The following is a 25561-nucleotide window of genomic DNA, read 5'->3' as shown; positions in this document are numbered from 1 at the left end:
ACTTGGGACCCAATTTCTTAGAAGGAATCCTCAACCGCAGATTCCTAGAGGACAACCAAACCATGTCACCAACAGCGAACAAAACCTCCTGTCGTTTCCTATCAAAGTAGTCTTTAGATTTTCTGTTGGCCTCCTGAAGATTACCACGCACATCCGTCCAAACTCTTTCCAAATCACCGGAAAAATTCTCCTCCTCAGGCACGGCAGATCCCAACTTGGAGAACGACCCAAACGACGGATGTCTCCCAGAACAACAAAAAAATGGCGAACAACCAGCAGAAGAAGATGTATGATTGTTCAGAGCAAATTCGGCAAGTGGCAGAAACTCAGACCACCCCTCTTGATTGTCTGCCACAAAACAACGCAAGAACTGCTCAACATCCTGGTTTTTCCTTTCTGTCTGGCCATTAGATTCAGGATGATATCCGGACGAAAACGACAAATGAATTCCCAACCTGTCACAAAAGGCACGCCAAAAACGAGCCACGAACTGAGGACCCCTATCAGAAACAATGTCAGTAGGAACGCCATGAAGTCTGACAATTTCCTTGACAAAGGCCTTAGCGAGAGTTTTAGCGCAGGGCAGTTTGACGAAGGGAACCAAGTGACACATCTTGCTAAAACGGTCCACGACCACCCAGATGACAGTAAAACCCTCAGAGGAGGGAAGTTCAGTTATAAAGTCCATAGCCAAATGTGTCCAAGGAGCACTGGGGACCTCCAAAGGACAAAGCAACCCCGCAGCAGGAGTATGTGAGGACTTAGATCTAGCACATATAGTACATTGGCGCACCCACTTAATGACTTCCTTCTGCCATCCAGGCCACCAAAAACTGCGACCCACCAGTCTCTTGGTCTCAGAGATTCCGGGATGACCTGCCAACCGAGATTCGTGACACTCAACAAACAAATCTCTCCTAAAGGTCCCAGGCACAAACAACCTCCCATGAGGAGTGTTAGATGGGGCATTCTCCTGAGCTTTAAGAATCTCATCTTCCAAAACGGAGTCTAAAGCAGCTATCACAACACCTTCTTGTAAAATGTTTTCCTCTTTCTCAGCACCGACTATGGGAGAAAAACTGCGAGACAAGGCATCCGCCTTAAAATTCTTAGTACCAGGGATGTAAGTAACGGAGAAATTAAACCGCGAGAAAAACAGTGCCCAACTAGCCTGACGGGCATTCAGGCGCTTGGCAGCATCAAGATATATCAGATTTTTATGATCCGTAAGAACCTGAACGGGAAATTCCGCACCTTCCAAGAAGTGGCGCCAGTGTTCAAATGCGAGTTTAATAGCCAATAATTCCCGATTACCAATATCGTAATTCAGTTCAGTCTTCGAAAATTTTTTTGAAAAAAAAAAGGCACAGGGATGTAATCCATCCCCGTTATCCTGAGACAATACTGCGCCAACCCCCACAGAGGAAGCATCAACCTCAACCAAAAACGGCCTAGTAACATCAGGCTGCATAAGGATGGGAGCAGAGGTGAACCTCTCCTTGAGATACACAAAAGCTTCAATGGCCTCAGAAGACCACTGAACCGCATCAGCACCTTTCCTGGTGAGATCAGTCAGAGGTTTGACAATACTAGAAAAATTTTTTATGAATTTTCTGTAGTAATTGGCGAAACCCAAAAACCTCTGTATCGATTTCAAACCAATAGGCCTAGGCCATTCCTGCACAGCCTGAACCTTAACCGGATCCATCTCAAAACCTTTGCTGGAGATAATGTAGCCCAAAAAACTAATTCTCTGTACAGCGAACTCACATTTCTCCAGCTTAGCAAAAAGCGAATTGTCCATTAATAACTGTAATACCTCACGCACGCTCCGCCAATGAGACTCCAGATCTGGCGAATAAATCAAAATGTCATCCAAATACACAACCACATTTTTACCGATCAAAGGTCTAAGGATGTCATTAATCAGATTCTGAAAAAATGCAGGAGCATTAGTAAGACCAAAAGGCATAACCAGATTCTCAAAATGACCCACAGGAGTGTTAAAAGCAGTCTTCCATTCATCACCCTCCTTCATGCGCAACAGATTGTATGCCCCCTTAAGGTCAATTTTAGAGAACCACTTGGCCCCCAATAACTGGTTAAACAGATCAGGAATCAATGGCAGTGGGTAAGGATTGCGTACCGTAATTTTGTTAATCTCACGAAAATCCAGACAAGGACGTAAACCGCCGTCCTTTTTTTTTACAAAAAAAAATCCAACCGCTACAGGAGACTTAGAGGGCCTAATGTGACCGGCGGCCAAACTTGTCTGTATGTATTCCTCCAAAGCCTTCCTCTCAGGAATGGTAAGGTTAAATAAACGACTTTTAGGAAGAGTCGCTCCAGGGACAAATTCAATAGAACAATCATAGTCTCTATGGGGAGGCAAAACCTGCGATTCCTTCTCAGAAAAAACTCTCCAAAAGTCCTGAATAGAAACAGGCAATTCTCCCCTATCCAAAGCTGCAATACGCCCGTTACAACACTTGTCATAACATTTATGGCTCCAGGATTTAATTTCACTGGTAGACCAATCCAGTACAGGATTGTGAAATTTTAACCAGGGCAAACCCAATATTACTGGAGAAGGCAAGTTATTCAACACTACCAAATCCAATTTCTCATGGTGAACACCATTAATAGTGAGAGGAAATTCACTGACCTTGAGAGTAATATTCTTCAAAGGGGAGCCATCCACAGAAACCACAGCAATGGGGGATGATAAAGGTTCAGGTTTTAAATTGAGTTTTTCCACGAATCCCCCATCAATTACATTCAGTGTAGACCCGCAATCAACAAACACCCGAAATTCCATTAATTTTTCCTGAGCAATCGTGGAAGCAGCTAAAAATATACCCTTGGAATTTAAACAGGCAATACGGGCGTGACTGACCATTTTTTTTTCTTTCTTCATACGAAGCTCACAGCCTTTAATCAAATGACCAGATTTTCCGCAATAGAAACACAAGCCTTCTGAAAAACGACGGTCTTTTTCTTGAGAGCGAGGTGCCACCGATCCAATCTCCATCGGTTCACCACTGTTAGTACACACATTATCATAACCAGAAACTGACATAGCAGAGGATTTGCTCTCATTAATCCTAGCACGCAGTCTTCTATCCACCCGTATAGCTAATTGCATAGCCTGTTGCAAATCCTCAGGTGTAGGATAAGCAATTAGCAGGTCTTTAACCCTTTCACTGAGCCCAGCAAGAAATAGACTTTTCAGAGCAGAATCGTTCCACCCTGTTTGAGTGGACCAACGACGAAAATGAGTACAATATTTTTCGACATTACCTGATCCTTGTTTTAAACGTCTCAACTCAGTCTCAGCTGATGCCACACGGTCAGGATCATCATATAATAGTCCTAAAGCAGAAAAAAACTATCCACTGATCTGAAGCATGTATCACTAGGTTGCAAAGAAAAGGCCCACTCCTGAGGCTCTTTGCGCAAAAGTGACATTATGAACCCTACGCGCTGGGATTCATCCCCAGAGGACTTGGGTCTCAAACGAAAATACAATAAGCAAGCATTTTTAAATGAAAAAAATTTTCGATGTTCACCAAAAAATAAATCCGGCAAACATACCTTAGGCTCCAAGAAATGTACTCCAGGACAGTTACTCACGTGCTGACGGAGCTCGGCCACCTCCAGAGAGAGTCCCTGCAGGTGTTTAGCCAAATCCTGAACCGACACCATGATGGAACAAAAAAAAAAAAAATCTTTCCTTAGAGAATTTGCAGGCTGGACTTACTGTTATGTTCTGCTACCAAAGCTAAGGAAAGAGAGATCTGTCCCTACTATAAGACTCAGCTGAATCCCTACGATGTAACAGGGAACCTGATCCTGCGATCAGACCTGCTAAAGTCCTAATCTAGTCTGTACGGAGACCTATAGATGTGAGGAGGGAATCCCTAAAGGTACTAAGGACTGGGAGGAATATGGGACACCTCCTAACAGAAATAGTAGCAGACAGATGAACAAACAAAATAGATAGAACATAGAGGTCCGTAGACCAAGCAAACTAACAGAGTTAGATACAGAGCACAGGCTAGCTAGAAAGTAGATATACAATGAAGTCCAGCAAAGCCAGAAGGGCGGAGCAGGATTAAATAGGCCAACAAGGTCATGTGACCAGCAAAGGAAAAAAAACCTAACAGCAAGGTTCTAACACTTCCTCCTGCAGGTTGCCCGGGGGCACCGGGCCGTCATTGTCCTCACACAGGGGGTCCCCGCCGCCATTGTCCCTCCACATAACACCGTATAATAAAACATGCGCTCACCTTCGCCAGCTGCTGCAGCCGGGAAAGTTCCGAGCGCCTCACCTGGGCGGAGGGGAAGTGACTCACACACGGGGAGGGGCAGTAACCTGAGCGCGGCTCCATGGAGGATGCACACACTGCAGCCTGACAGCACCGGCAGCAGCGCTACACAAATGGCGTCCTCCCCTCCTGAGTGCAGCACAGCCCTGTGTGTGTGCAGCGCAGCATGTCACCCACAGCACCAGCAGGCTGCTCTAAGCTCCCACAGAGCACTGGGAATGGTTGCTATGGGTAACAGCGCCACAGCTGCTTCTCATAGACCAGTCATATACAACTGATATCGTCTGTACAGCGATCGTAATATAACTAATTAGATTGTTTTAGTATTTTGTTTGAACTTTACTAAGTACCTATTTTGTAATTAGTACTTATAAAAATGCCGCGAAAGCGTAAGTCTAACATTTCGCAAAGCTCTAATAAAGCCCGAGCTATGAAAATAATTAGACGTGATGAGACGTCTCAACAAGCCGAGCAACGAAGGCTTGAGCAGGCGGTGCGTTGTGCGGCACATAGAGCTGCAGAGACTCCAGAACAATCCCAAGCCCGACGTGAACGGAATGCGGAGTTTTTGGCATCTCAACGGGCTGCTGAAACTCCAGAAAAATCCCAAGCCCGACGTGAACAGCATGCGGAGTATCTGGCGTCTCAACGGGCTGCTGAAACTCCAGAACAGTCCCAAGCCCGACGTGAACAGCATGCGGAGTATCTGGCGTCTCAACGGGCTGCTGAAACTCCAGAACAATCCCAAGCCCGACGTGAACGGAATGCGGAGTTTTTGGCATTTCAACGGGCTGCTGAAACTCCAGAACAGTCCCAAGCCCGACGTGAACAGCATGCGGAGTATCTGGCGTCTCAACGGGCTGCTGAAACTCCAGAACAGTCCCAAGCTCGACGTCAGCAGCAAGCGACTTACATGGCGTCCCAAAGAGCCACTGAAACTTATGAAATGGCCGAATCTCGCAGACGCACTGTTGCTGAAAGGGCAGCACAGCGACGTCAAACATTTACAAGAAATACATGGATATTGTTTAATAAAGCTGCATTTGAGTATGACGAGACTCTTGATTATGAAACTCACAAGCTTATAAAAATAGAAGCAATGACCATAGATTGCAAATATTGCGGAGCTCTTAAGTGGAAAGAGGAAGCAGCAGGTATGCGTTGTTTGGGCGGGAAAGTAGCTCTTCCTTATATAGACGAGCCAGTTCAACCTTTAAAAGAGCTTTTCTCTAAACTGATGAATCTCGCCTTTTTCTAAATAATATAAGAAAATACAGCATGTGCTTTCATATGACGTCTTTTGGAGCAGATCAAATTGTCTCAATGCCAGGGTTTAGCCCGACCTTTACAATACAAGGACAAGTATACCACCGTATCGGTTCTTTAATTCCTACGTCCATTTCGCAACCACAATTTTTACAAGTTTATTTCACAGGTGACGAAGAAGAACAAATCAACAGGCGTACTGAGTGCGTGCAAAGCGTAGATAGAAACATAGTTAAAAAATTACAACGAGTACTTCACGACCACAACATTTTGGTGCATGAATTTAAAACGGCTAGAGACAGAATGATCAATGACGATCATTTCAAAGTAGTGATTCACCCAGACCGTGTACCACGTGGTCAACATGAGAGACGATTCAATGCCCCTACTACAAATGAAATAGCTGCTCTAATAGTTAGTAGCGAACAAACTATGTCTCGGGACATCGTTGTGCAGCCGCGCGATGGCATGCTCACTAGGGTTCCCGATACACATAGATTCTATGACGCTCTCGAGTACCCAATAATTTTTTGGAAAGGACAAGAGGGGTACAGCATTGATATTCCTCAGATAAATCCAATTACCAAACAAGCAATGGCAAGCAAAAAGGTGTCCTGCAAAGATTTTTATGCCTTTCACTTGATGGTCCGTCGCAGCGATTTTAATTTGATGCTTAAGTGTAGGCTCCTACTTCATCAGTTTCTGGTCGACATGTATGTAAAGATGGAAAGTGAGCGCTTAAGGTTCATTTCTTTAAATAAAAAAAAACTGCGCAGAAAATTATATTCACTTGCAAGATGCAATAAGAAATGATGCGGATTTGGATCCAAATAACTTAGGTCAGATGGTGACTCTCCCGTCATCATTTGTAAATAGCCCGAGATACCTACACGAATACACACAAGATGCGTTCACATACGTACGTAATTATGAGAGGCCTGATTTATTTATTACAATGACTTGCAACCCCGCTTGGCCAGAAATCACCAAAGAGCTTATGGCTGGTCAAAATTCAACGGACAGACATGACTTAACAGCCCGAGTATTTAGAATAAAAGTACAGAAGTTGGTAGCTCTACTTACAAAAGGTAACATATTTGGTGATATGCAATGCTTCATGTACTCGATCGAGTGGCAAAAGCGAGGTTTGCCTCATGTGCACTTACTGCTGTGGTTAAAGGAAAAATTGCATCCGAACCAAATTGACGAAATCATATGTGCTGAGATACCAAACCCAGAAACCGATCAAAAGCTCTATGATACAGTGACAAAGAATATGATTCACGGGCCATGTGGTACATTCAATTCTTCATCGCCATGCATGAAGGAAGGAAAATGTACCAAAAAATAACCGAGGAAGCTTTTAAAAGATACTCAAACCAATGACAAATGTTATCCTTTGTACAGGCGCAGAGCACCAGAGAATGGTGGACGCACGACGATTATAAAAACCCGTAGAGGAACACAGGAAATATTGGTGGACAATAGCTGGGTGGTCCCATATTCTCCACTCTTATCAAAAATTTTTAATTCTCATTTAAATGTAGAGTTCTGTAATACGGTACAGGCGATAAAATATATTTGTAAATATATTAATAAGGGTAGCGACCAGGCTATTTTTAACATCCGCCAGCAAGGGAATGTTAACATTGACCCAAGAGATGAGGTGCAGACCTTTAGAACCGGCCGATATGTTAGTAGTAACGAAGCAGCGTGGCGGATCTTAGGTCTGCCTCTGCACGAGAGACACCCAACCGTTACTCATCTCGCGATTCATTTACTCAATGGCGAGAGGGTTTACTTTACGGAAAATAATTTTAGAGAGAGATTAGAAGCACCACCTAAAACTACACTAACTGCATTTTTCCTGTTGTGCCAAAATGATACGTTTGCAAAAACATTACTTTACATTGACGTGCCTCGCTACTATACTTGGAATGTGGCACGGAAGCAATGGAAACGTCGTTTACAAGGAACACCTGTAGATGGCTGGCCAGTTGTGAAGTGAGGAGACGCTCTAGGTCGCATTTACACGGTGCACGTTAGCAATTTTGAATGTTATTGCTTGCGTATGCTGCTGAATGTAATAAGGGGTCCAACCAACTTCTCGGATTTAAAAACATTTGAAGGTCAAGAACTTGCAACTTTTCGGCAGGTGTGTGAGAAGATGGGGTTGTTGGAAGATGATAACCACTGGGATACCACCTTAGAAGAGGCCGTGCTATGTCGCTCCCCGGCGCAAATAAGAGAGCTGTTTGCCATATTGATATGCACTTGCAGTTTATCCAATCCTCTACAACTCTGGCACAAGTATAAATCTGCGATATCAGAGGATATCATGCACAGATTTGAAAGAATGGATCACGTTAACGATGATCTCTGTTTCAATGAGGTGTTGGGGCTTATCGAGGACAAAATATTAATAATTTCTGGAAAGAAATTGTCCGATTTTGGTCTACCCTCAACGCGGCGTAGAGGAGAGCTGTCGAACGAGTTGATAAAAGAGCTAAGCTATGATACCAACCAGTTAGATGCTCACGTTTGCGAAACTGAGCCACGTTTGCTACCTGATCAAAGAGAGATTTATCACAAAATAGTAGGACGAGTTGAGAATGGTGAAGGCGGACTTTTTTTCCTTGATGCCCCGGGTGGTACAGGAAAAACTTTCTTGCTTAATTTACTTTTAGCAAAAATTCGTAGCGGTCATAACGTTGCATTAGCTGTGGCTTCCTCTGGAATTGCTGCAACATTGCTAAGCGGTGGACGGACGGCACATTCAGTCTTTAAATTACCTCTTAATCTGGTGAATGAAGAAACCCCATTGCGTAATATCAGCAAGAGCAGCGCCCGTGGCCTCCTGTTGCAACAGTGCAAACTAATCGTGTGGGACGAGTGCACAATGTCACACAAACGCGCCATCGAAGCTCTTGATCGTTGTCTACAAGACTTACACAGTAAACAAACAATAATGGGTGGTGTGGTTGTTTTATTGGCTGGGGACTTTAGGCAAACTTTGCCTGTCATCGAGCGAGGCACTGCAGCAGACGAAATTAACGCATGTCTGAAATCCTCATATTTATGGACCAAAGTTGAAAAGCTGCACCTCACCACCAACATGCGTGTCCAGTTATTCAGAAACTGCTCGAGATCGGTGAAGGTTGAATCGAAACTGACGAAGAAGGTATGGTTCTATTCACTAACCAATTTTGTCATGTTGTGGATTCGGAAGACACACTTATTGCTCAAGTTTTTCCAAATTTGCAACAAAACATCCATGATGAAAATTGGCTATGTGAAAGAACTATACTACCACCAAGAAAAGAAACAGTTGCGAAAATCAATAAAATTATCTTGGACCAAGTAACCAGCGATGCAACAACCTTCAACTCCATTGACACAGTCATGTCATCTGAAGACTGTACGAGCTACCCCGTGGAGTTTCTTAACTCTTTGGAGCTATCCGGGGTCCCATCTCATAAGCTCGAATTAAAGGTCGGTATACCCCTTTTGTTAATGCGCAACTTGGACGCCCCGAGATTATGTAATGGCACTAGATTGCGAGTCACTGAACTAGGCAGGCACATTGTAAAGGCCACAATTTTAACTGGAGAAGCTAAGGGTGAAAATTTTCTTATACCACGCATCCCAATAATACCCAATAACTTACCCTTTAATTTCCAACGTTTGCAGTTCCCACTTAAAGTTGCATTTTCAATGACCATCAATAAATCGCAAGGGCAAACTTTGAAGGTAGCGGGGATACATTTAGGCACGCCCTGTTTTTCCCACGGTCAGCTATACGTAGCTTGCTCACGTGTTTCTAAATCGCAAAATCTACATATTTTCGCTGAACGAAAGAAATCAAATAACATAGTTTACAGGAGTATATTGCAGTAAAAACACATAGATAAATTACCTGCAGATGTCCATTATTCCAATTACATACTAATTCTTTACTAACACGAACAATATTAAACGCAAGTAACTTCAGTCCGACCTGTTTATTAATCAGTGTTTAGTAATCCGTTTGTGATGAAATTTGATATGGATAATTTCAAGCCTGGGGAAGGACATAGGGCTACTTTATATAAAAACACCATACAGGCGAAGATTATATAAAACTGTAAACCTGATTGACTGACACACCTAGCGGTCAACGCACAGCCGAAACCACTGAACTTAGCATCTTGAAATTTGCAGATAGGTTCTATTATAGCTTAAATGAGCACTAAGAAAGGAATTTTGATAATTCCACCCTCAAGAGTTTCCCTCTTCATATTATAGGGGTTCAAAGATTGTATGGAATCCGTCAGTTTTGAAGTTAGACATCTGAAATTTTGGATGTACGAGTAACTAAATAAGATTATTTTTTTTTACTATTAAGATTATTTTTTTTTACTATTTAAATTATCTGTCACGAAACTTAATGTGGCAGACCAAATTCCACGCGAGCGAAGCCGCGGGTAAAAGCTAGTATAGAATAATGGGCACAATATATTGCTCCATACTGAATAATGGACCCCATATATTGCTCCATACAGAATAATGGGCCTCCTATAATCCTCCATACAAAATATGTGCCCCCTATAATAACCCAAACAGAATAAAGAACCCCATATATTGCTCCATACACAATAACGGGCCCAATATAATGTTCCCTACAGAATAATGGAGCCCATATAATGCTCAATACCGAATAATGTGCCCCATATAATGCCCCGTAAAGTACAATGGACCTCATATATTGCTCCATACAGAATAATGGACCTTATTTAATGCTTCATACAGAATAATATGCCCAATATAAAGCTCCATACAGAATAATGGACCCCATATAATGCTCCAAACATAATAATGGAAACATATAATGCTTCATTCAGAATAATTGGCCCAATATTAAGCTCCATACAGAATAATGAAACCCATATAATGCTCCATACCGATTAATGGGCCCCATATAATGCCCTATAAAGTACAATGGACCTCATATATTGCTCCATACAGAATAATGGACCTCATATAATGCTTCATACAGAATAATGGACCCCAGATAATGCTCCATACAGAATAATAGATCCCATATAATGCTTCATACAGAATAATGGACTCCATATATTGCTCTATACAGAATAATGGGCCCCATATAATGCTCCAAACAGAATAATTGAAACATATAATGCTTCATGCAGAATAATGGGCCCAATATAAAGCACCTTACAGAATAACGGAACCCATATAATGCTGCAAACAGAATAATCGAACCCAATTAATGCTCTATACAGAATAATGGGCCTCGTATAATGCTTCATATAGAATAATGGGCCCCGTATAATGCTACATAAAGAATAAAGAAAACCATATATTGTTCCATATAGAATAATGGGCCCAATATAATGCTCCATATAGAACAATAGGCCCCGTATAATACTCCAAACAGAATAAAAAAAACATATTGATCCATACAGCATAATGAGCCCAATATAATGTTCCATACAGAAAAATGGAACCCATATAATGCTCCGTACCAAATAATGGGCACCATATAATGCCCAGTAAAGTACAATGGACCCCATATATTGCTCCATACAGAATAATGGACCCCATATATTGCTCCATACAGAATAATGGGCCTCCTATAATCCTCCATACAGAATATGTGCCCCCTATAATAACTCAAACAGAATAAAGAACCCCATATATTGCTCCATACAGAATAATGGGCCCAATATAATGTTCCCTACAGAATAATGGAACCCATATAATGATCCATACCGAATAATGAACCACATATAATGCCACGTAATGTACAATGGACCTCATATATGGCTCCATGCAGAATAATGGACCTTATATAATGCTTCATACAGAATAATATGCCCAATATAAAGCTCCATGCAGAATAATGGGCCCCATATAATGCTCCAAACATAATAATGGAAACATATAATGCTTCATTCAGAATAATTGGCCCAATATTAAGCTCCATACAGAATAATGAAACTCATATAATGCTCCATACCGATTAATGGGCCCCATATAATGCCCTATAAAGTACAATGGACCTCATATATTGCTCCATACAGAATAATGGACCTCATATAATGCTTCATACAGAATAATGGACCCCATATAATGCTCCATACAGAATAATGGATCCCATATAATGCTCCATACAGAATAATGGACTCCATATATTGCTCTAGACAGAATAATGGGCCCCATATAATGCTCCAAACAGAATAATCGAAACATATAATGCTTCATGCAGAATAATGGGCCCAATATAAAGCACCTTACAGAATAATGGAACCCATATAATGCTGCAAACAGAATAATTGAACCCAATTAATGCTCTATACAGAATAATGAGCCTCGTTTAATGCTTCATATAGAATAATGGGCCCCGTATAATGCTCCATACAGAATAAAGAAAACCATATATTGTTACATATAGAATAATGGGCCTCATATAATGCTCCATATAGAATAATAGGCCCCGTATAATACTCCAAACAGAATAAAAAAAACATATATTGATCCATACAGCATAATGGGCCCAATATAATGTTCCATACAGAAAAATGGAACCCATATAATGCTCCGTACCAAATAATGGGCACCATATAATGCCCAGTAAAGTACAATGGACCCCATATATTGCTTCATACAGAACAATGGACCCCATATATTGCTCCATACAGAATAATGGGCCTCCTATAATCCTCCATACAGAATTTGTGCCCCCTATAATACTCCAAACAGAATAAAGAACCCCATATATTGCTCTATACAGAATAATGGGCCCAATATAATGTTCCCTACAGAATAATGGAACCCATATAATGCTCCATACCGAATAATGCACCCCATATAATGCCCCGCAAAGTACAATGGACCTCATATATTGCTCCATACAGAATAATGGACCTCATATAATGCTACATACAGAATAATGGACCAAATATAATGCTCCAAACAGAATAATGGAAACATATAATGCTTCATACAGAATAATGGACTCCATATAATGCTCCAAACAGAATAATTGGACCCATGTATTGATACATACAGAATAATGGGCCTTGTATAATGCTTCATATAGAATAATGGGCCCCGTATAATGCTCCATACAGAATAAAGAACTCCATATATTGTTCCATATAGAATAATGGGCCTCATATAATGCTCCATATAGAATAATAGGCCCCGTATAATACTCCAAACAGAATAAAAAAAAAACATGTATTGCTCCATACAGCATAATAGGCCCAACATAATAATCCATACAGAAAAATGGACCTCATATAATGTTTCTTACAGAATAATGGACCCCATAAAATGCTCCATAAAGAATAATGAACCCCATATATTGCCCCATACAGAATAATGGACCCATATAATGCTTCCTACAGAATAATGAACCCAATATAAAGCTCTTACAGAATAATGGACCCCATATAATGCTCTATACCGAATAATGGGCCACATATTATGCTCCAAACAGAATAATGGAAACATACAATGCTTCATACAGAATAATGGGCCCAATATAAAGCTCCATACAGAATAATGGAACCCATATAATGCGCCAAACAGAATAATTGAACCCAATTAATGCTCTATACAGAATAATGAGCCTCATTTAATGCTTCATATAGAATAATGGGCCCCGTATAATGCTCCATACAGAATAAAGAAAACCATATATTGTTACATATAGAATAATGGGCCTCCTATATCCACCATACAGAATAATGTGCCCCCTATAATACTCCAAACAGAATAAAGAACCCCATATATTGCTCCAAACAGAATAATGGGCCCAATATAATGTTCCATACAGAAAAATGGAACCCATATAATGCTCTATACCGAATAATGGGCCCCATATAATGCCCGGTAAAGTACAATGGACCTCATATATTGCTCCATACAGAATAATGGGCCTCATATAATGTTCCATATAGAATAATGGGCACAATATAATTTTCCAAAAAGAATAATAGACCCATATAATGCTTCTTACAGAATAATGGACCCAATAAAATAACTCCAAACAAAATAATGAACCCCATATATTGCTCTATACAGAATAATGGGCCCCATATATTGCTCCAAACAGAATAATGGAAACATATAATGCTTCATACAGAATAATGGGCCCAATATAAAGTCCCATACAGAATAATGGAACCTATATAATACTCCAAACAGAATAACTGGACCCATATAATGCTCCATACAGAATAATGGGCCTTGTATACTGCTTCATATAGAATAATGGGCCCCGTATAATGTTTCATATAGAATAATGGACCCCATTTATTGCTCTATACAGAATAATGGACCCCATTTATTGCTCCATACAGAATAATGGGCCTCATATAATGCCCTGAAAACTACAATGGACCTCATATATTGCTCCATACAGAATAATGGACCACATATAATACCTCATACAGAATAAAAGGCCCAATATAAAGCTCCATACAGAATAATGGGCCCCATATAATGCTCCATACAGAATAATGGAACCCATATAATGCTCCATACAGAATAATGGGCCTCTTTTAATGCCCCGTAAAGTACAATGGACCTCATATTTTGCTCCATACAGAATAATGGACCTCATATATTGCTCCAAACAGAATAATGGACCCCATATAATGCTTCATAGAGAATAATAGGCCCAATATAAAGCTCCATACAGAATAATTGGCCCCATATAATGCTCCATACAGAATAATGGACCCCATATATTGCTCTATACAGAATAATGGACCCCATATATTGCTCCATACAGAATAATGGGCCTCCTATAATCCTCCATACAGAATAATGTGCCCAATATATTACTCCAAACAGAATAAAGAACTCCATATATTGCTTCATATAGAATAATGGGCCCCGCATAATGCTCCATACAAAATAAAGAACTCCATATATTATTCCATATAGAATAATGGGCCTCATATAATGCTCCATATAGAATAATAGACATAGTATATTAATTCAAACAGAATAAAAAAAAAACATATATTGCACCATACAGCATAATGGGTCCAATAGAATATCCCATACAGTACAATTGACTCGATATAATGCTCCATACAGAATAATGGACCCCATTTATTGCTCCATGCAGAATAATGGGCCTCCTATAATCCTCCATACAGAATAATGTGCCCAATATATTACTACAAAAAGAATAAAGAACCACATATATTGCTCCATACAGAATAATGGGCATCATATAATTCTGCATACAGTACAATGGACCCCATATAATGCTCCATACAGAATAAAGGACCTCATATAATGCTTCATACAGAAAAATAGGCCCAATATAAAGCTCCATACAGAATAATGGGCCCCATGTAATGCTCCATACAGAATAATGGACCCCATATATTGCTTCATACAGAATAATGGGCCTAATATAATCCTCCATACAGAATAATGAGCCCCCTATAATACTACAAACAGAATAAAGAACCCCACATATTGCTCCATACAGAATAATGGGCCCAATATAATGTTCTCTACAGAATAATGGAACCCATATAATGCTCCATACCGAATAATGGGCCGCATATAATTCCCCGTAAAGTACAATGGACCTCATATATTGCTCCATACAGAATAATAGGCCCAATATAAGGCTCCATACAGAATAATGGGCCCCATATAATGCTTCATACAGAATAATAGGCCCAATATAAGGCTCCATACAGAATAATGGGCCCCATATAATGCTCTATACAGAATAAAAGACCCCATATATTTCTCTATGCAGAATAATGGGCCCCATATAACGCTCCAAACAGAATAATTGAAACATATAATGCTTCATACAGAATAATGGTCCCAATATAAAGCTCCATACAGAATAATGGAACAAATATAATGCTCCAAACAGAATGATTGAACCCATATAATGCTCCATACAGAATAATGGACCTCATATAATGCTTCATATAGAATAATGGGCCCGTATAATGCTCCATACAGAATAAAAAACTCCATATATTCTTCCATATAGAATAATGGGTCTCTTATAATGCTCCCCATAGAATAATAGGCCTCGTATAATACTTCTAACAGAATAAAAAAAAAACATATATTGCTCCATACAGCATAATGGGCCCAATGTAATGTTCCATGCAGAAAAATGAAACCCATATAATGCTCTATACGGAATAATGGACATTATATAATGACCTATACATTGCAATAGACCACATTTAACGTTCCATACAGAATAAAGGACCTCATATAATGCTTCATACAGAATAATGGGCCCAATATAAAGCTCCATACAGAATAATGGGCCCCATGTAATGCTCCATACAGAATAATGGGCCTCCTATAATCCTCCATTAAGAATCATGTGCCCCCTACAATACTCCAAACAGAATAAAGAACCCCATATATTGCTCCATACAGAATAATGGGCCCAAAATTATGTTCCCTACAGAATAATGGAACCCATATAATGCTGCATACCGAATAATGGGCCCCATATGCTGCCCCGTAAAGTAAAATGGACCTCATATATAGAGATGAGCGTTGTTCGACTCAAACTGTTCGCCAATCTCAAATTCGAGCTGTTTTGGGCGGTGTTCGAGCCGTTCGGCGAACACGAACGATTTGAAAAAAATTCGGCTGTTCGAGGTTATGTTCGATAACTGTTCGTGCACCAAAATCATAACTGGATTTTTTCTCAGTAATGCTGAAAATTAATGTTAATACGCAGTTTGAGTGTACAGCGGGGCGGGGGGAGGGGCTGGGGATGGATCTCTGCAGGAATAATGAAGATCTCCATTTTTTTTTCTCTTTCCCGCATTTACAGTGGGGAGGTGCAATCTGTCAGCCTATCAGCAGCGCACACACGGAGCGAAGTGCTTTTTTTTCACACAAGCAAGGGCATGTGTCATTGGCAGTGTATGTCACATGTCCTTGCCCTATAAGACCCAGCCATTTTCCCCGTCGCCACCATTTTCTCACTGCTACAGCTGCGTGTTAGACGGCACCGCTGTTGATGTGTGCGCTATACCTTGTTAATTTCAAGCCAATTTTCGCACAAATCTACAGATAGCTTTGGAGTAGGGAATAGTTGTGATTGCAGTTCTTTTAAGGACTAGGTTACAGCATTTCCTACGACTTTTATCAGGCAGGTCTGTGCTCTTAAATAGATAGGTTGGGAGTAAAGACTAATTGTAATTGCAGTCCTTTTCAGGGTTAGGTTACATCAGTTCCTATCAGTTTTTGCCAGGCTGGTCTGTGCCAGTGCTGTGCAAGTTTTTTTCACAGCATTTGGGTAAATCTAGCAAAGCAAATCCTTTTTGGCCTATTGCAGAGTGTGTTAGTCAGTGGAGTAGCCTATCTGTGTTGCAAGCTACACCACCTGTGTATAGAATACAAATTTTTTTACTGCACCTAGTGAAGTAAAACCTTTTGGGCATAGCATCATTCTATTAGTCCATCTATACTGACCTCCATCAGGTTGCAAATTCAATATAATTTTTTTCTGCATCTAGCTCTGAAAAAATATTTCAGCTTCTAGCAGTGTGTGGGACTTGTTCTATTAGTCCATCTATACTGACCTCCATCAGGTTGCAAATTGAATATAATTTTTTTCTGCATCTAGCTCTGAAAAAATATTTGGGCTTCTAGCAGTGTGTGGGACTTGGTCTATTAGTCCATCTATACTGACCTCCATCAGGTTGCAAATTCAATATAATTTTTTTCTGCATCTAGCTCTCAAAAAATATTTAGGCTTCTAGCATTGTGTGGGACTTGTTCTATTAGTCCATCTATACTGACCTCCATCACGTTGCAAATTCAATATAATTTTTTTCTGCATCTAACCCAGCCAATATTTTTGGCCTAATACCACAGTTTGGCCACTCAGCTCTGCTCGGTTCCCATCCATTGTTTTTTTGTGCAAACAACTCCAGAGTTGTGAATTAGTTAACCACCAAAATGAGTGGAAAAAGGCCTGCTGCTGGTGGAAAGGGGAATAGGCGTGTTGGGAAGGGGAAAAAAGGTTGTGTCCGTGGAGTAGGTGTTAAAGCAACAGTAACATCTGCAGAAGAAAGACCATCTTCCAGCCAAACTAAAATGTCTTCTTCTTTTAGCGGACAATGTGATAAGATCCCTTTCTTACGGCCGCGCCAATCGCTACAAATTCCAGATGAGGCACAAAAACAGCAGGTGCTTCAACGGATATCAAGTGCCCCTTTAAGTGGGCTCTCCTCCACCTCAACTTCAACATCACAAATACTCCAGTCCTCAGAGGTGTCACCCCAATCGCACTTGCTTCCTCACAGCTCCCAAGTCTCCAGCTGCCCGTCTGAGTATGGGGTAGAACAGATGGTTGAGTCTGCAGAGCTGTTTACTCATACTATAGCCTGGGAATCAGAGGTCGGCTCCAGAGCTTCTGTAAATCCAGACGAGGAAATGATCTGCACTGATGCCCAGAATCTTTATGAGTCGGATCCAGGACCAGACGCAGAAGGTTCTGACCAGGGGCGGACACAGACTGTAGTGGGCCCCTGTGCAAGAAATTTTTGGGGGCCCCCCCCTGCCCTTCATAAGGCAACAAAGTTATGTAAACATAACCCCCCCATGTGCAGCTCTCATCCCATGTGCAGCTCACCCCCCCCGTGCATCTCTCATCCCCCCGTGCATCTCTCACCCCCCCGTGCATCTCTCACCCCCCCGTGCATCTCTCACCCCCCCCCGTGCATCTCTCACCCCCCCGTGCATCTCTCACCCCCCCCCGTGCATCTCTCACCCCCCCCGTGCATCTCTCACCCCCCCCGTGCATCTCTCACCCCCCCCGTGCATCTCTCACCCCCCCGTGCATCTCTCACCCCCCCCCCGTGCATCTCTCACCCCCCGTGCATCTCTCACCCCCCCGTGCATCTCTCACCCCCCCCGTGCATCTCTCACCCCTCCCCCGTGCATCTCTCACCCCCCCCCGTGCATCTCTCACCCCCCCCCGTGCATCTCTCACCCCCCCCATGTGCATCTCTCATCCCCCCCATGTGCATCTCTCATCCCCCCCATGTGCATCTCTCATCCCCCCCATGTGCATCTCTCATCCCCCCCATGTGCATCTCTCATCCCCCCCCATGTGCATCTCTCATCCCCCCCATGTGCATCTCTCATCCCCCCCATGTGCATCTCTCATCCCCCCCATGTGCATCTCTCATCCCCCCCCATGTGCATCTCTCATCCCCCCCCATGTGCATCTCTCATCCCCCCCCATGTGCATCTCTCATCCCCCCCCATGTGCATCTCTCATCCCCCCCCATGTGCATCTCTCATCCCCCCCATGTGCATCTCTCATCCCCCCCATGTGCATCTCTCATCCCCCCCATGTGCATCTCTCACCCCCCCATGTGCATCTCTCACCCCCCCATGTGCATCTCTCACCCCCCCATGTGCATCTCTCACCCCCCCATGTGCATCTCTCACCCCCCCATGTGCATCTCTCACCCCCCCATGTGCATCTCTCACCCCCCCATGTGCATCTCTCACCCCCCCATGTGCATCTCTCATCCCCCCCCCATGTGCATCTCTCATCCCCCCCCATGTGCATCTCTCACCCCCCCCCCCATGTGCATCTCTGATTCCCCCCACTCCTAGTTAATTAATTGTATTTAAAAAAATAAAACTTGTTATACTTACCCCCATGCGATCCCTGCAGAATCCTGGCGCTCGTCCACGTCGCTGCCACCACGTTCTCCTGACGTTCGGCCATGTGACGGCGCCACATACATAGCCATCAGCTTTTGTTTTGGCCAAAAGATTTTTAAAGCCGCCACCACGATAAGGTAGACTCTTCTGGCCGGGCCCTACTCTAACCTATTAAAATTTTCTTAAAATATGCAATACTCTTTTTAGATATATGTTTATTTAGTTTTCTTTAAGGGAATGTGTCATATACATTTTTTTTTAAAATGACCAATAATACCACATACAGGGAATACCGCCACACCATGACCAGACCACATATTACCACAACATAGTGACCGAATAATACCACACAGAAGGGAGAAAAACTGCCACACCATGACCAGACCACATATTACCACCACATTACTAATATTACCACCACATTACTAATATTACCATAAGTGTCATTATACACGGGAGCTCTATACATGGTATGTATAATGTAAGTGTCCAGGTAATCTAGTGATCACCAGTGACATTATACACAGGAGCTCTGTATATAGTGTCAGTGTACAGGTAATACAGTGATCACCAGTGACATTATACACAGGAGCTCTGTATATAGTGTACAGGTAATACAGTGATCACCAGTGACATTATACACAGGAGCCCGGTACATAGTATATAGTGTAAGTGTACATGTAATACACTGACTCACTGGTGACGTCTCTAGGTGAAGTCCTTCAGCTACGCTTTTCTCCTTCATCCAGCACAGACCGCCATCACGTCTTCCAGCCAGGACTCGTCTCTGCATAAAATAACACAGTTATCTAGAGCACATTCCCCAACTTCTACATTACGCAGCTGAATACAGACGTGCATCCACCATCAATATATGGTTAGTTATTATGCCACCTACCATTCCAAATATAAATTGTAATCCACCACGGTGCCCCCATTAACTGTAAATAGGCACTCAATATATAATTTAATTAGAACCTCTACTCTTTCCGCCAATTTGTTACCAGTTACACTCCTGCATCCGCAACGCCCCCTACTCTATACTTCCTGCTCCCCGCATTCATTATTTACATGCAACCCCCTGCCCCAATTCATTATATCATGTCCGTGCTCTCCCCACCCATCATCATTTATCATTTACTCTCCCCCACCCCACATTCATTATGTGCAGCTCATTATCCCCCTACTCCCAATTCCCCCATGTACAGCTCATTTTCTCCCAATTCCCCCATGTGCAGCTCTCAAACCCCCCCCCATGTGCAGCTCTCAACCCCCCCCATGTGCACATCTCTCACCACCCCCCATGTGCACATCTCTCACCACCCCCCATGTGCACATCTCTCATCCCCCTCCCCCACATGTGCCCCTCTCTCATCCCCCCATGTGCATCTCTCATCCCCCCACGAGCACCTCTCTCACCCCCACATGTGCACCTCTCTCATCCCCCTCCCCCACATGTGCACCTCTCTCATCCCCCTCCCCCACACATGTGCATCTCCCATTCCCCCCCCACACATGTGCATCTCCCATTCCCCCCCCCACACACATGTGCATCTCCCATTCCCCCCCCCCACACACACATGTGCATCTCCCATTCCCCCCCCCACACACACATGTGCATCTCCCATTTCCCCCCCACACATGTGCATCTCCCATTCCCCCCCCCACACATGTGCATCTCCCATTCCCCCCCCCACACACGTGCATCTCCCATTCCCCCCCCCACACACATGTGCATCTCCCATTCCCCCCCCCACACATGTGCATCTCCCATTCCCCCCCACACACACACATGTGCATCTCCCATTTCCCCCCCACACACACATGTGCATCTCCCATTCCCCCCCCACACACATGTGCATCTCCCATTCCCCCCCACACACATGTGCATCTCCCATTCCCCCCCACACACATGTGCATCTCCCATTCCCCCCCACACACATGTGCATCTCCCATCTCCCCCCCACACATGTGCATCTCCCAATCCCCCCCCCCACACGTGCATCTCCCAATCCCCCCCCCACACATGTGCATCTCCCAATCCCCCCCCCACACATGTGCATCTCCCAATTCCCCCCCCCACACATGTGCATCTCCCAATTCCCCCACACACACATGTGCATCTCCCAATCCCCCCCCACACATGTGCATCTCCCAATTCCCCCCCCCACACATGTGCATCTCCCAATTCCCCCCCCCACACATGTGCATCTCCCAATTCCCCCCCCCACACACATGTGCATCTCCCAATCCCCCCCCCACACATATGCATCTCCCAATCCCCCCCCCACACATGTGCATCTCCCAATTCCCCCCCCCCACACACACATGTGCATCTCCCAATTCCCCCCCCCCACACACATGTGCATCTCCCAATTCCCCCCCCCCACACACACATGTGCATCTCCCATTCCCCCCACTCCTAGTTAATTGTATTTTTAAAAAAATAAAACTTGTTATACTTACCCCCATGCGATCCCTGCAGAATCCTGGCGCTCGTCCAAATCGCTGACACCAGGTTCTCCTGACTTCCGGCCATGTGACGGCACCGTCACATGACCGGAAGTCAGGGGAATCTTGAAGGCGCTGCCACGGCAGCGCAGCACAGCGCTGAGATGTCCCGGACCCGGCGCTTAGCATGGGGCCAGGGGCCCCATGAGGCGAGAGATGCATAAGAGGGGGGCCCCCAACGGGGCTCCGAGGGGGCCCCTACCGGCCGGGCCCCATACTGGAGTCAGGGCAGTCATGCCCTGATGGCGGCCCTGCTGAGGCTGGAGGGGCCCCCTCTCCCTCGGGGCCCCCGTTCAATGAACCGGCTGCACGGGCGGTAGTTCCGCCCCTGGTTCTGACCATAATGTAGATCCTCGTTCCCAAACTGTAACTCCTGTTGCTGGAGACAATGAGGAACACGATGATGAGACTCAAATACCTGATTGGAGCGACAACTTTAGTTTTTTGTCAGGGCATGAACAGGTTGGCTCTGAGGACGACGGGTGTGATAACACACAGGGTGATGATGATGAGGTTGGAGATCCCACTTACTGTCAACCCACAGTCAGCCAAGAGATGAGGTCAGCAGAGGAGGTGGAGGAGGATGCTAGTGACGACGAGGTCAGGTTGCACCTTCCTGGACAGAGACGTAGTACTGGAAGCACGTCAACAACTGCATCCTCAAACACAACTCTGCCTCTGACCACAAGTCGTGGTGGCTCTTCAGGTCGCATGGGTGCTAAGCCTTGCATAGCCTGGGCATTTTTTCAGATCGATAAAGATGACCCAACTCATGTTATCTGCAACATTTGTCAGCAAAAGCTAAGTAGAGGCCAAAGAATACATAGTTTGGGTACTTCATGCATGAACCGGCACATGGACATGAAGCATAAGTTGCAGTCGGAAGCTCACTGTGCTACAATGCGGCCTAGCCCGCCGGGCCAACCACCGTCTGCCACATCTTGTGCATCCGCGGCCTCTTCATCCTCTGTGACTGGGGGGACAGCAGTCACACCTGTTTTGGGACGCAGACCTGCCACCTCTTTACCCGCAACAGCCAGCGTGATTGGCAGGTCATCATTTTCTTTGGAGGTGGTAACACCAGCTGGTGTTGAGCGCTGTCCGATATCGATAGCACCACCTTTGGATCAAGGGAACCTAACATGTCCGCCTGCATCTTCCTCACAGACCGGCAGTTTGCCGGGGACACCCTTCTCAACCCCGTCTAAGCATAACAGCCAGCCCTCGGTCCCTCAGATGTGGACAAGTAAAAGACCATTTCCTCCTAGCCATGAGAAAGCTAAGAGGTTGAATTTCACCATCTGCAAGCTCTTGGCTACAGAAATGCTGCCTTTCCGCCTGGTGGACACAGAGGATTTTCGCGACCTTATGTCCGTCGCAGTGCCCCAGTACCAGATGCCCAGTCGGCACTACTTCTCAAAGAAAGGTGTGCCTGCGCTCCACCAGCATGTCGCACACAACATCACCGATTCTTTGAGAAACTCTGTGTGTTACAGGGTGCATTTCACCACAGACTCTTGGATGAGTAGGCATGGACAGGGGCGTTACATGTCGCTGACTGGGCACTGGGTAACTATGGTGACAGCAGGACAAGGGGCTGCTGTCCAAGTCTTGCCGTCACCACGAGTTGTGCGTCAATCCTCTTTATGTCAAAGTTCCTCCACTGCTTCTGCCTCCTCAACCTCCTCTCGGTCCTCCACCTGCACCCAAAGCCTGTCTGGTCATGCCACAAGCTTTCTAACTGCGCAGAAGGGATCCTGCACACCTCCTTACTATGCTGGCAGCAGGGCTCAACGTCATCAGGCGGTTTTTACTTTGAAATGTCTGGGAAATGTGAGTCACACAGCTGAGGAGTTGTGGTCAGCTCTGGAGAACCAGTTTCATGAATGGTTGTCTCCACTGGACCTGAAACCAGGGAAGGCCGTGTGCGGCAATGCTGCAAACCTGAGTGCGGCCCTTCGCCGGGGCAATTTCACACACGTGCCTTGTATGCTCACGTGTTGAACCTGGTTGTCCCGCAATTTTTAGCCCACTATCCCGGACTAGATGGCCTTCTGCAGATGGCACGGTCGCTGTGTGCTCACTTCCGCCGTTCACGTTACGCAGCTCAGCGACTTACATCTCTACAGAAGTCATTGGGCCTGTCACTTCACCGGCTAAAATGCGATGTGCCTACCCGGTGGAATTCAACTCTGCACATGTTGCAGCGACTGTGGCAGCATCGACAAGCCCTGGTGCAATACTTTCTGACGTATAGCCTGGGCCAACGAGATCCAGAGGTGGGGCAAATCACGCTGGAGGAGTGGTCTCAGATCAGGGACCTATGCACCCTTCTGCACAGTTTTGAAATGGCGACGAAGATGTTTAGTGCTGACGATGCCATTATCAGCATGACTATTCCGGTGATTTACATGCTGGAGCACATGTTAAACAGAATTCTGAGTCAGGTGGTGGCACAAGAGGAGGTGGAGGAAGTAGAGGAGGAGGAGTTGTATGCGGAAGGGCTAACATCTGCAAGGTCTAGACGGTCGGCAGCACCAAGGCGGCAGGCAGGTGAGGGTGGGGGAGATGGTTTTACCAGGGCGCATGGTAGTAGCCAAATTAGTGAGGAAGGTGCAGGAGCCCAGGAAGAAGTGGAGGACGAACTGATGGAAGACTCATCAGATGAGGGAGACCTTGATCACATTTCTGTTGTGCGAGGTTGGGGGGAGAGGACAGAGGAAGGAAGCATGATTGTTACCTCGCCACCAACACAACAGGGACTTGGTGCTCCTGGGATGCGCAAGACACATGAGTGCCTTCTTGCTGCACTACCTGCAACATGACCCTCGAATTGTGAGAATTAGAAATAATCCTGACTGCTGGGTTGCCACACTGTTAGATCCCCGGTACAAAAGTAAATTTGCAGAAATTATTCTTGCCATAGAAAGGGATGCACGCATGCAGGAGTATCAGCAGAGACTGTTGCAGAATCTTACATGTGCTTTTCCACAAAACACCAGTGGTGCACGTAGTGAATCTCACAGTTCCAACTTGCCAACCGTGGGACCGTCGAGTGTTCAGCACTCAAAACGTAACAGAAACACAGTATCTGCTGGTAACATCAATTTTGCGGAATCATTTCACCACTTTTTTAGCCCATCCTTTGCAAGGCCACAGGAGACAAGAAGTCTGACACATAGTCAACGCCTAGAGACGATGGTACAGGGGTATCTCCAAGTAAACATTGAAGCCATGACTGTGTCACTGGAATCTTGCTCTTTTTGGGCTTCCAATCTGGATAAATGGCCGGAGCTCACCACTTACGCCTTGGAGATCTTGTCATGCCCTGCAGCCAGCGTTCTGTCTGAACGTGTGTTCAGCGCTGCTGGTGGTGTGCTGACAGATAAGCGCACGCGGCTCTCCACTGATAATGTAGACAGACTCACGTTCATAAAGATGAACAAATCATGGATCCGAAACGACTTTTCTAGCCCTGTGTCACCTCACCAACCGTTTTAAGCTTTAAAATTACTAATCATGTTTATCTGTATCTTGGCTGGAAAATAATTTGGGCTTTGTAGCAGTGTGCAGTACTGATTCTATTAGGCCATCTATACTAAGCTCCACCAGCTTTCAAATTAATAATAATTTTTAGCTGCATCTAGCCCGGAAAATAATTTTGGGTCTCCTAGATGCGCAAGACACGAGTGCCTTCTTGCTGCACTACCTGCAACATGACCCTCAGATTGTCAGAATTTGAAGTAATC

The sequence above is a fragment of the Phyllobates terribilis genome, unplaced genomic scaffold (genome assembly GCF_046119375.1).
Source record: "Phyllobates terribilis strain yellow unplaced genomic scaffold, ASM4611937v1 Scaffold_5__5_contigs__length_657084704, whole genome shotgun sequence".
Classification (NCBI taxonomy): Eukaryota; Metazoa; Chordata; class Amphibia; order Anura; family Dendrobatidae; genus Phyllobates; species Phyllobates terribilis.
This window is presented reverse-complemented; position numbering follows the sequence as displayed.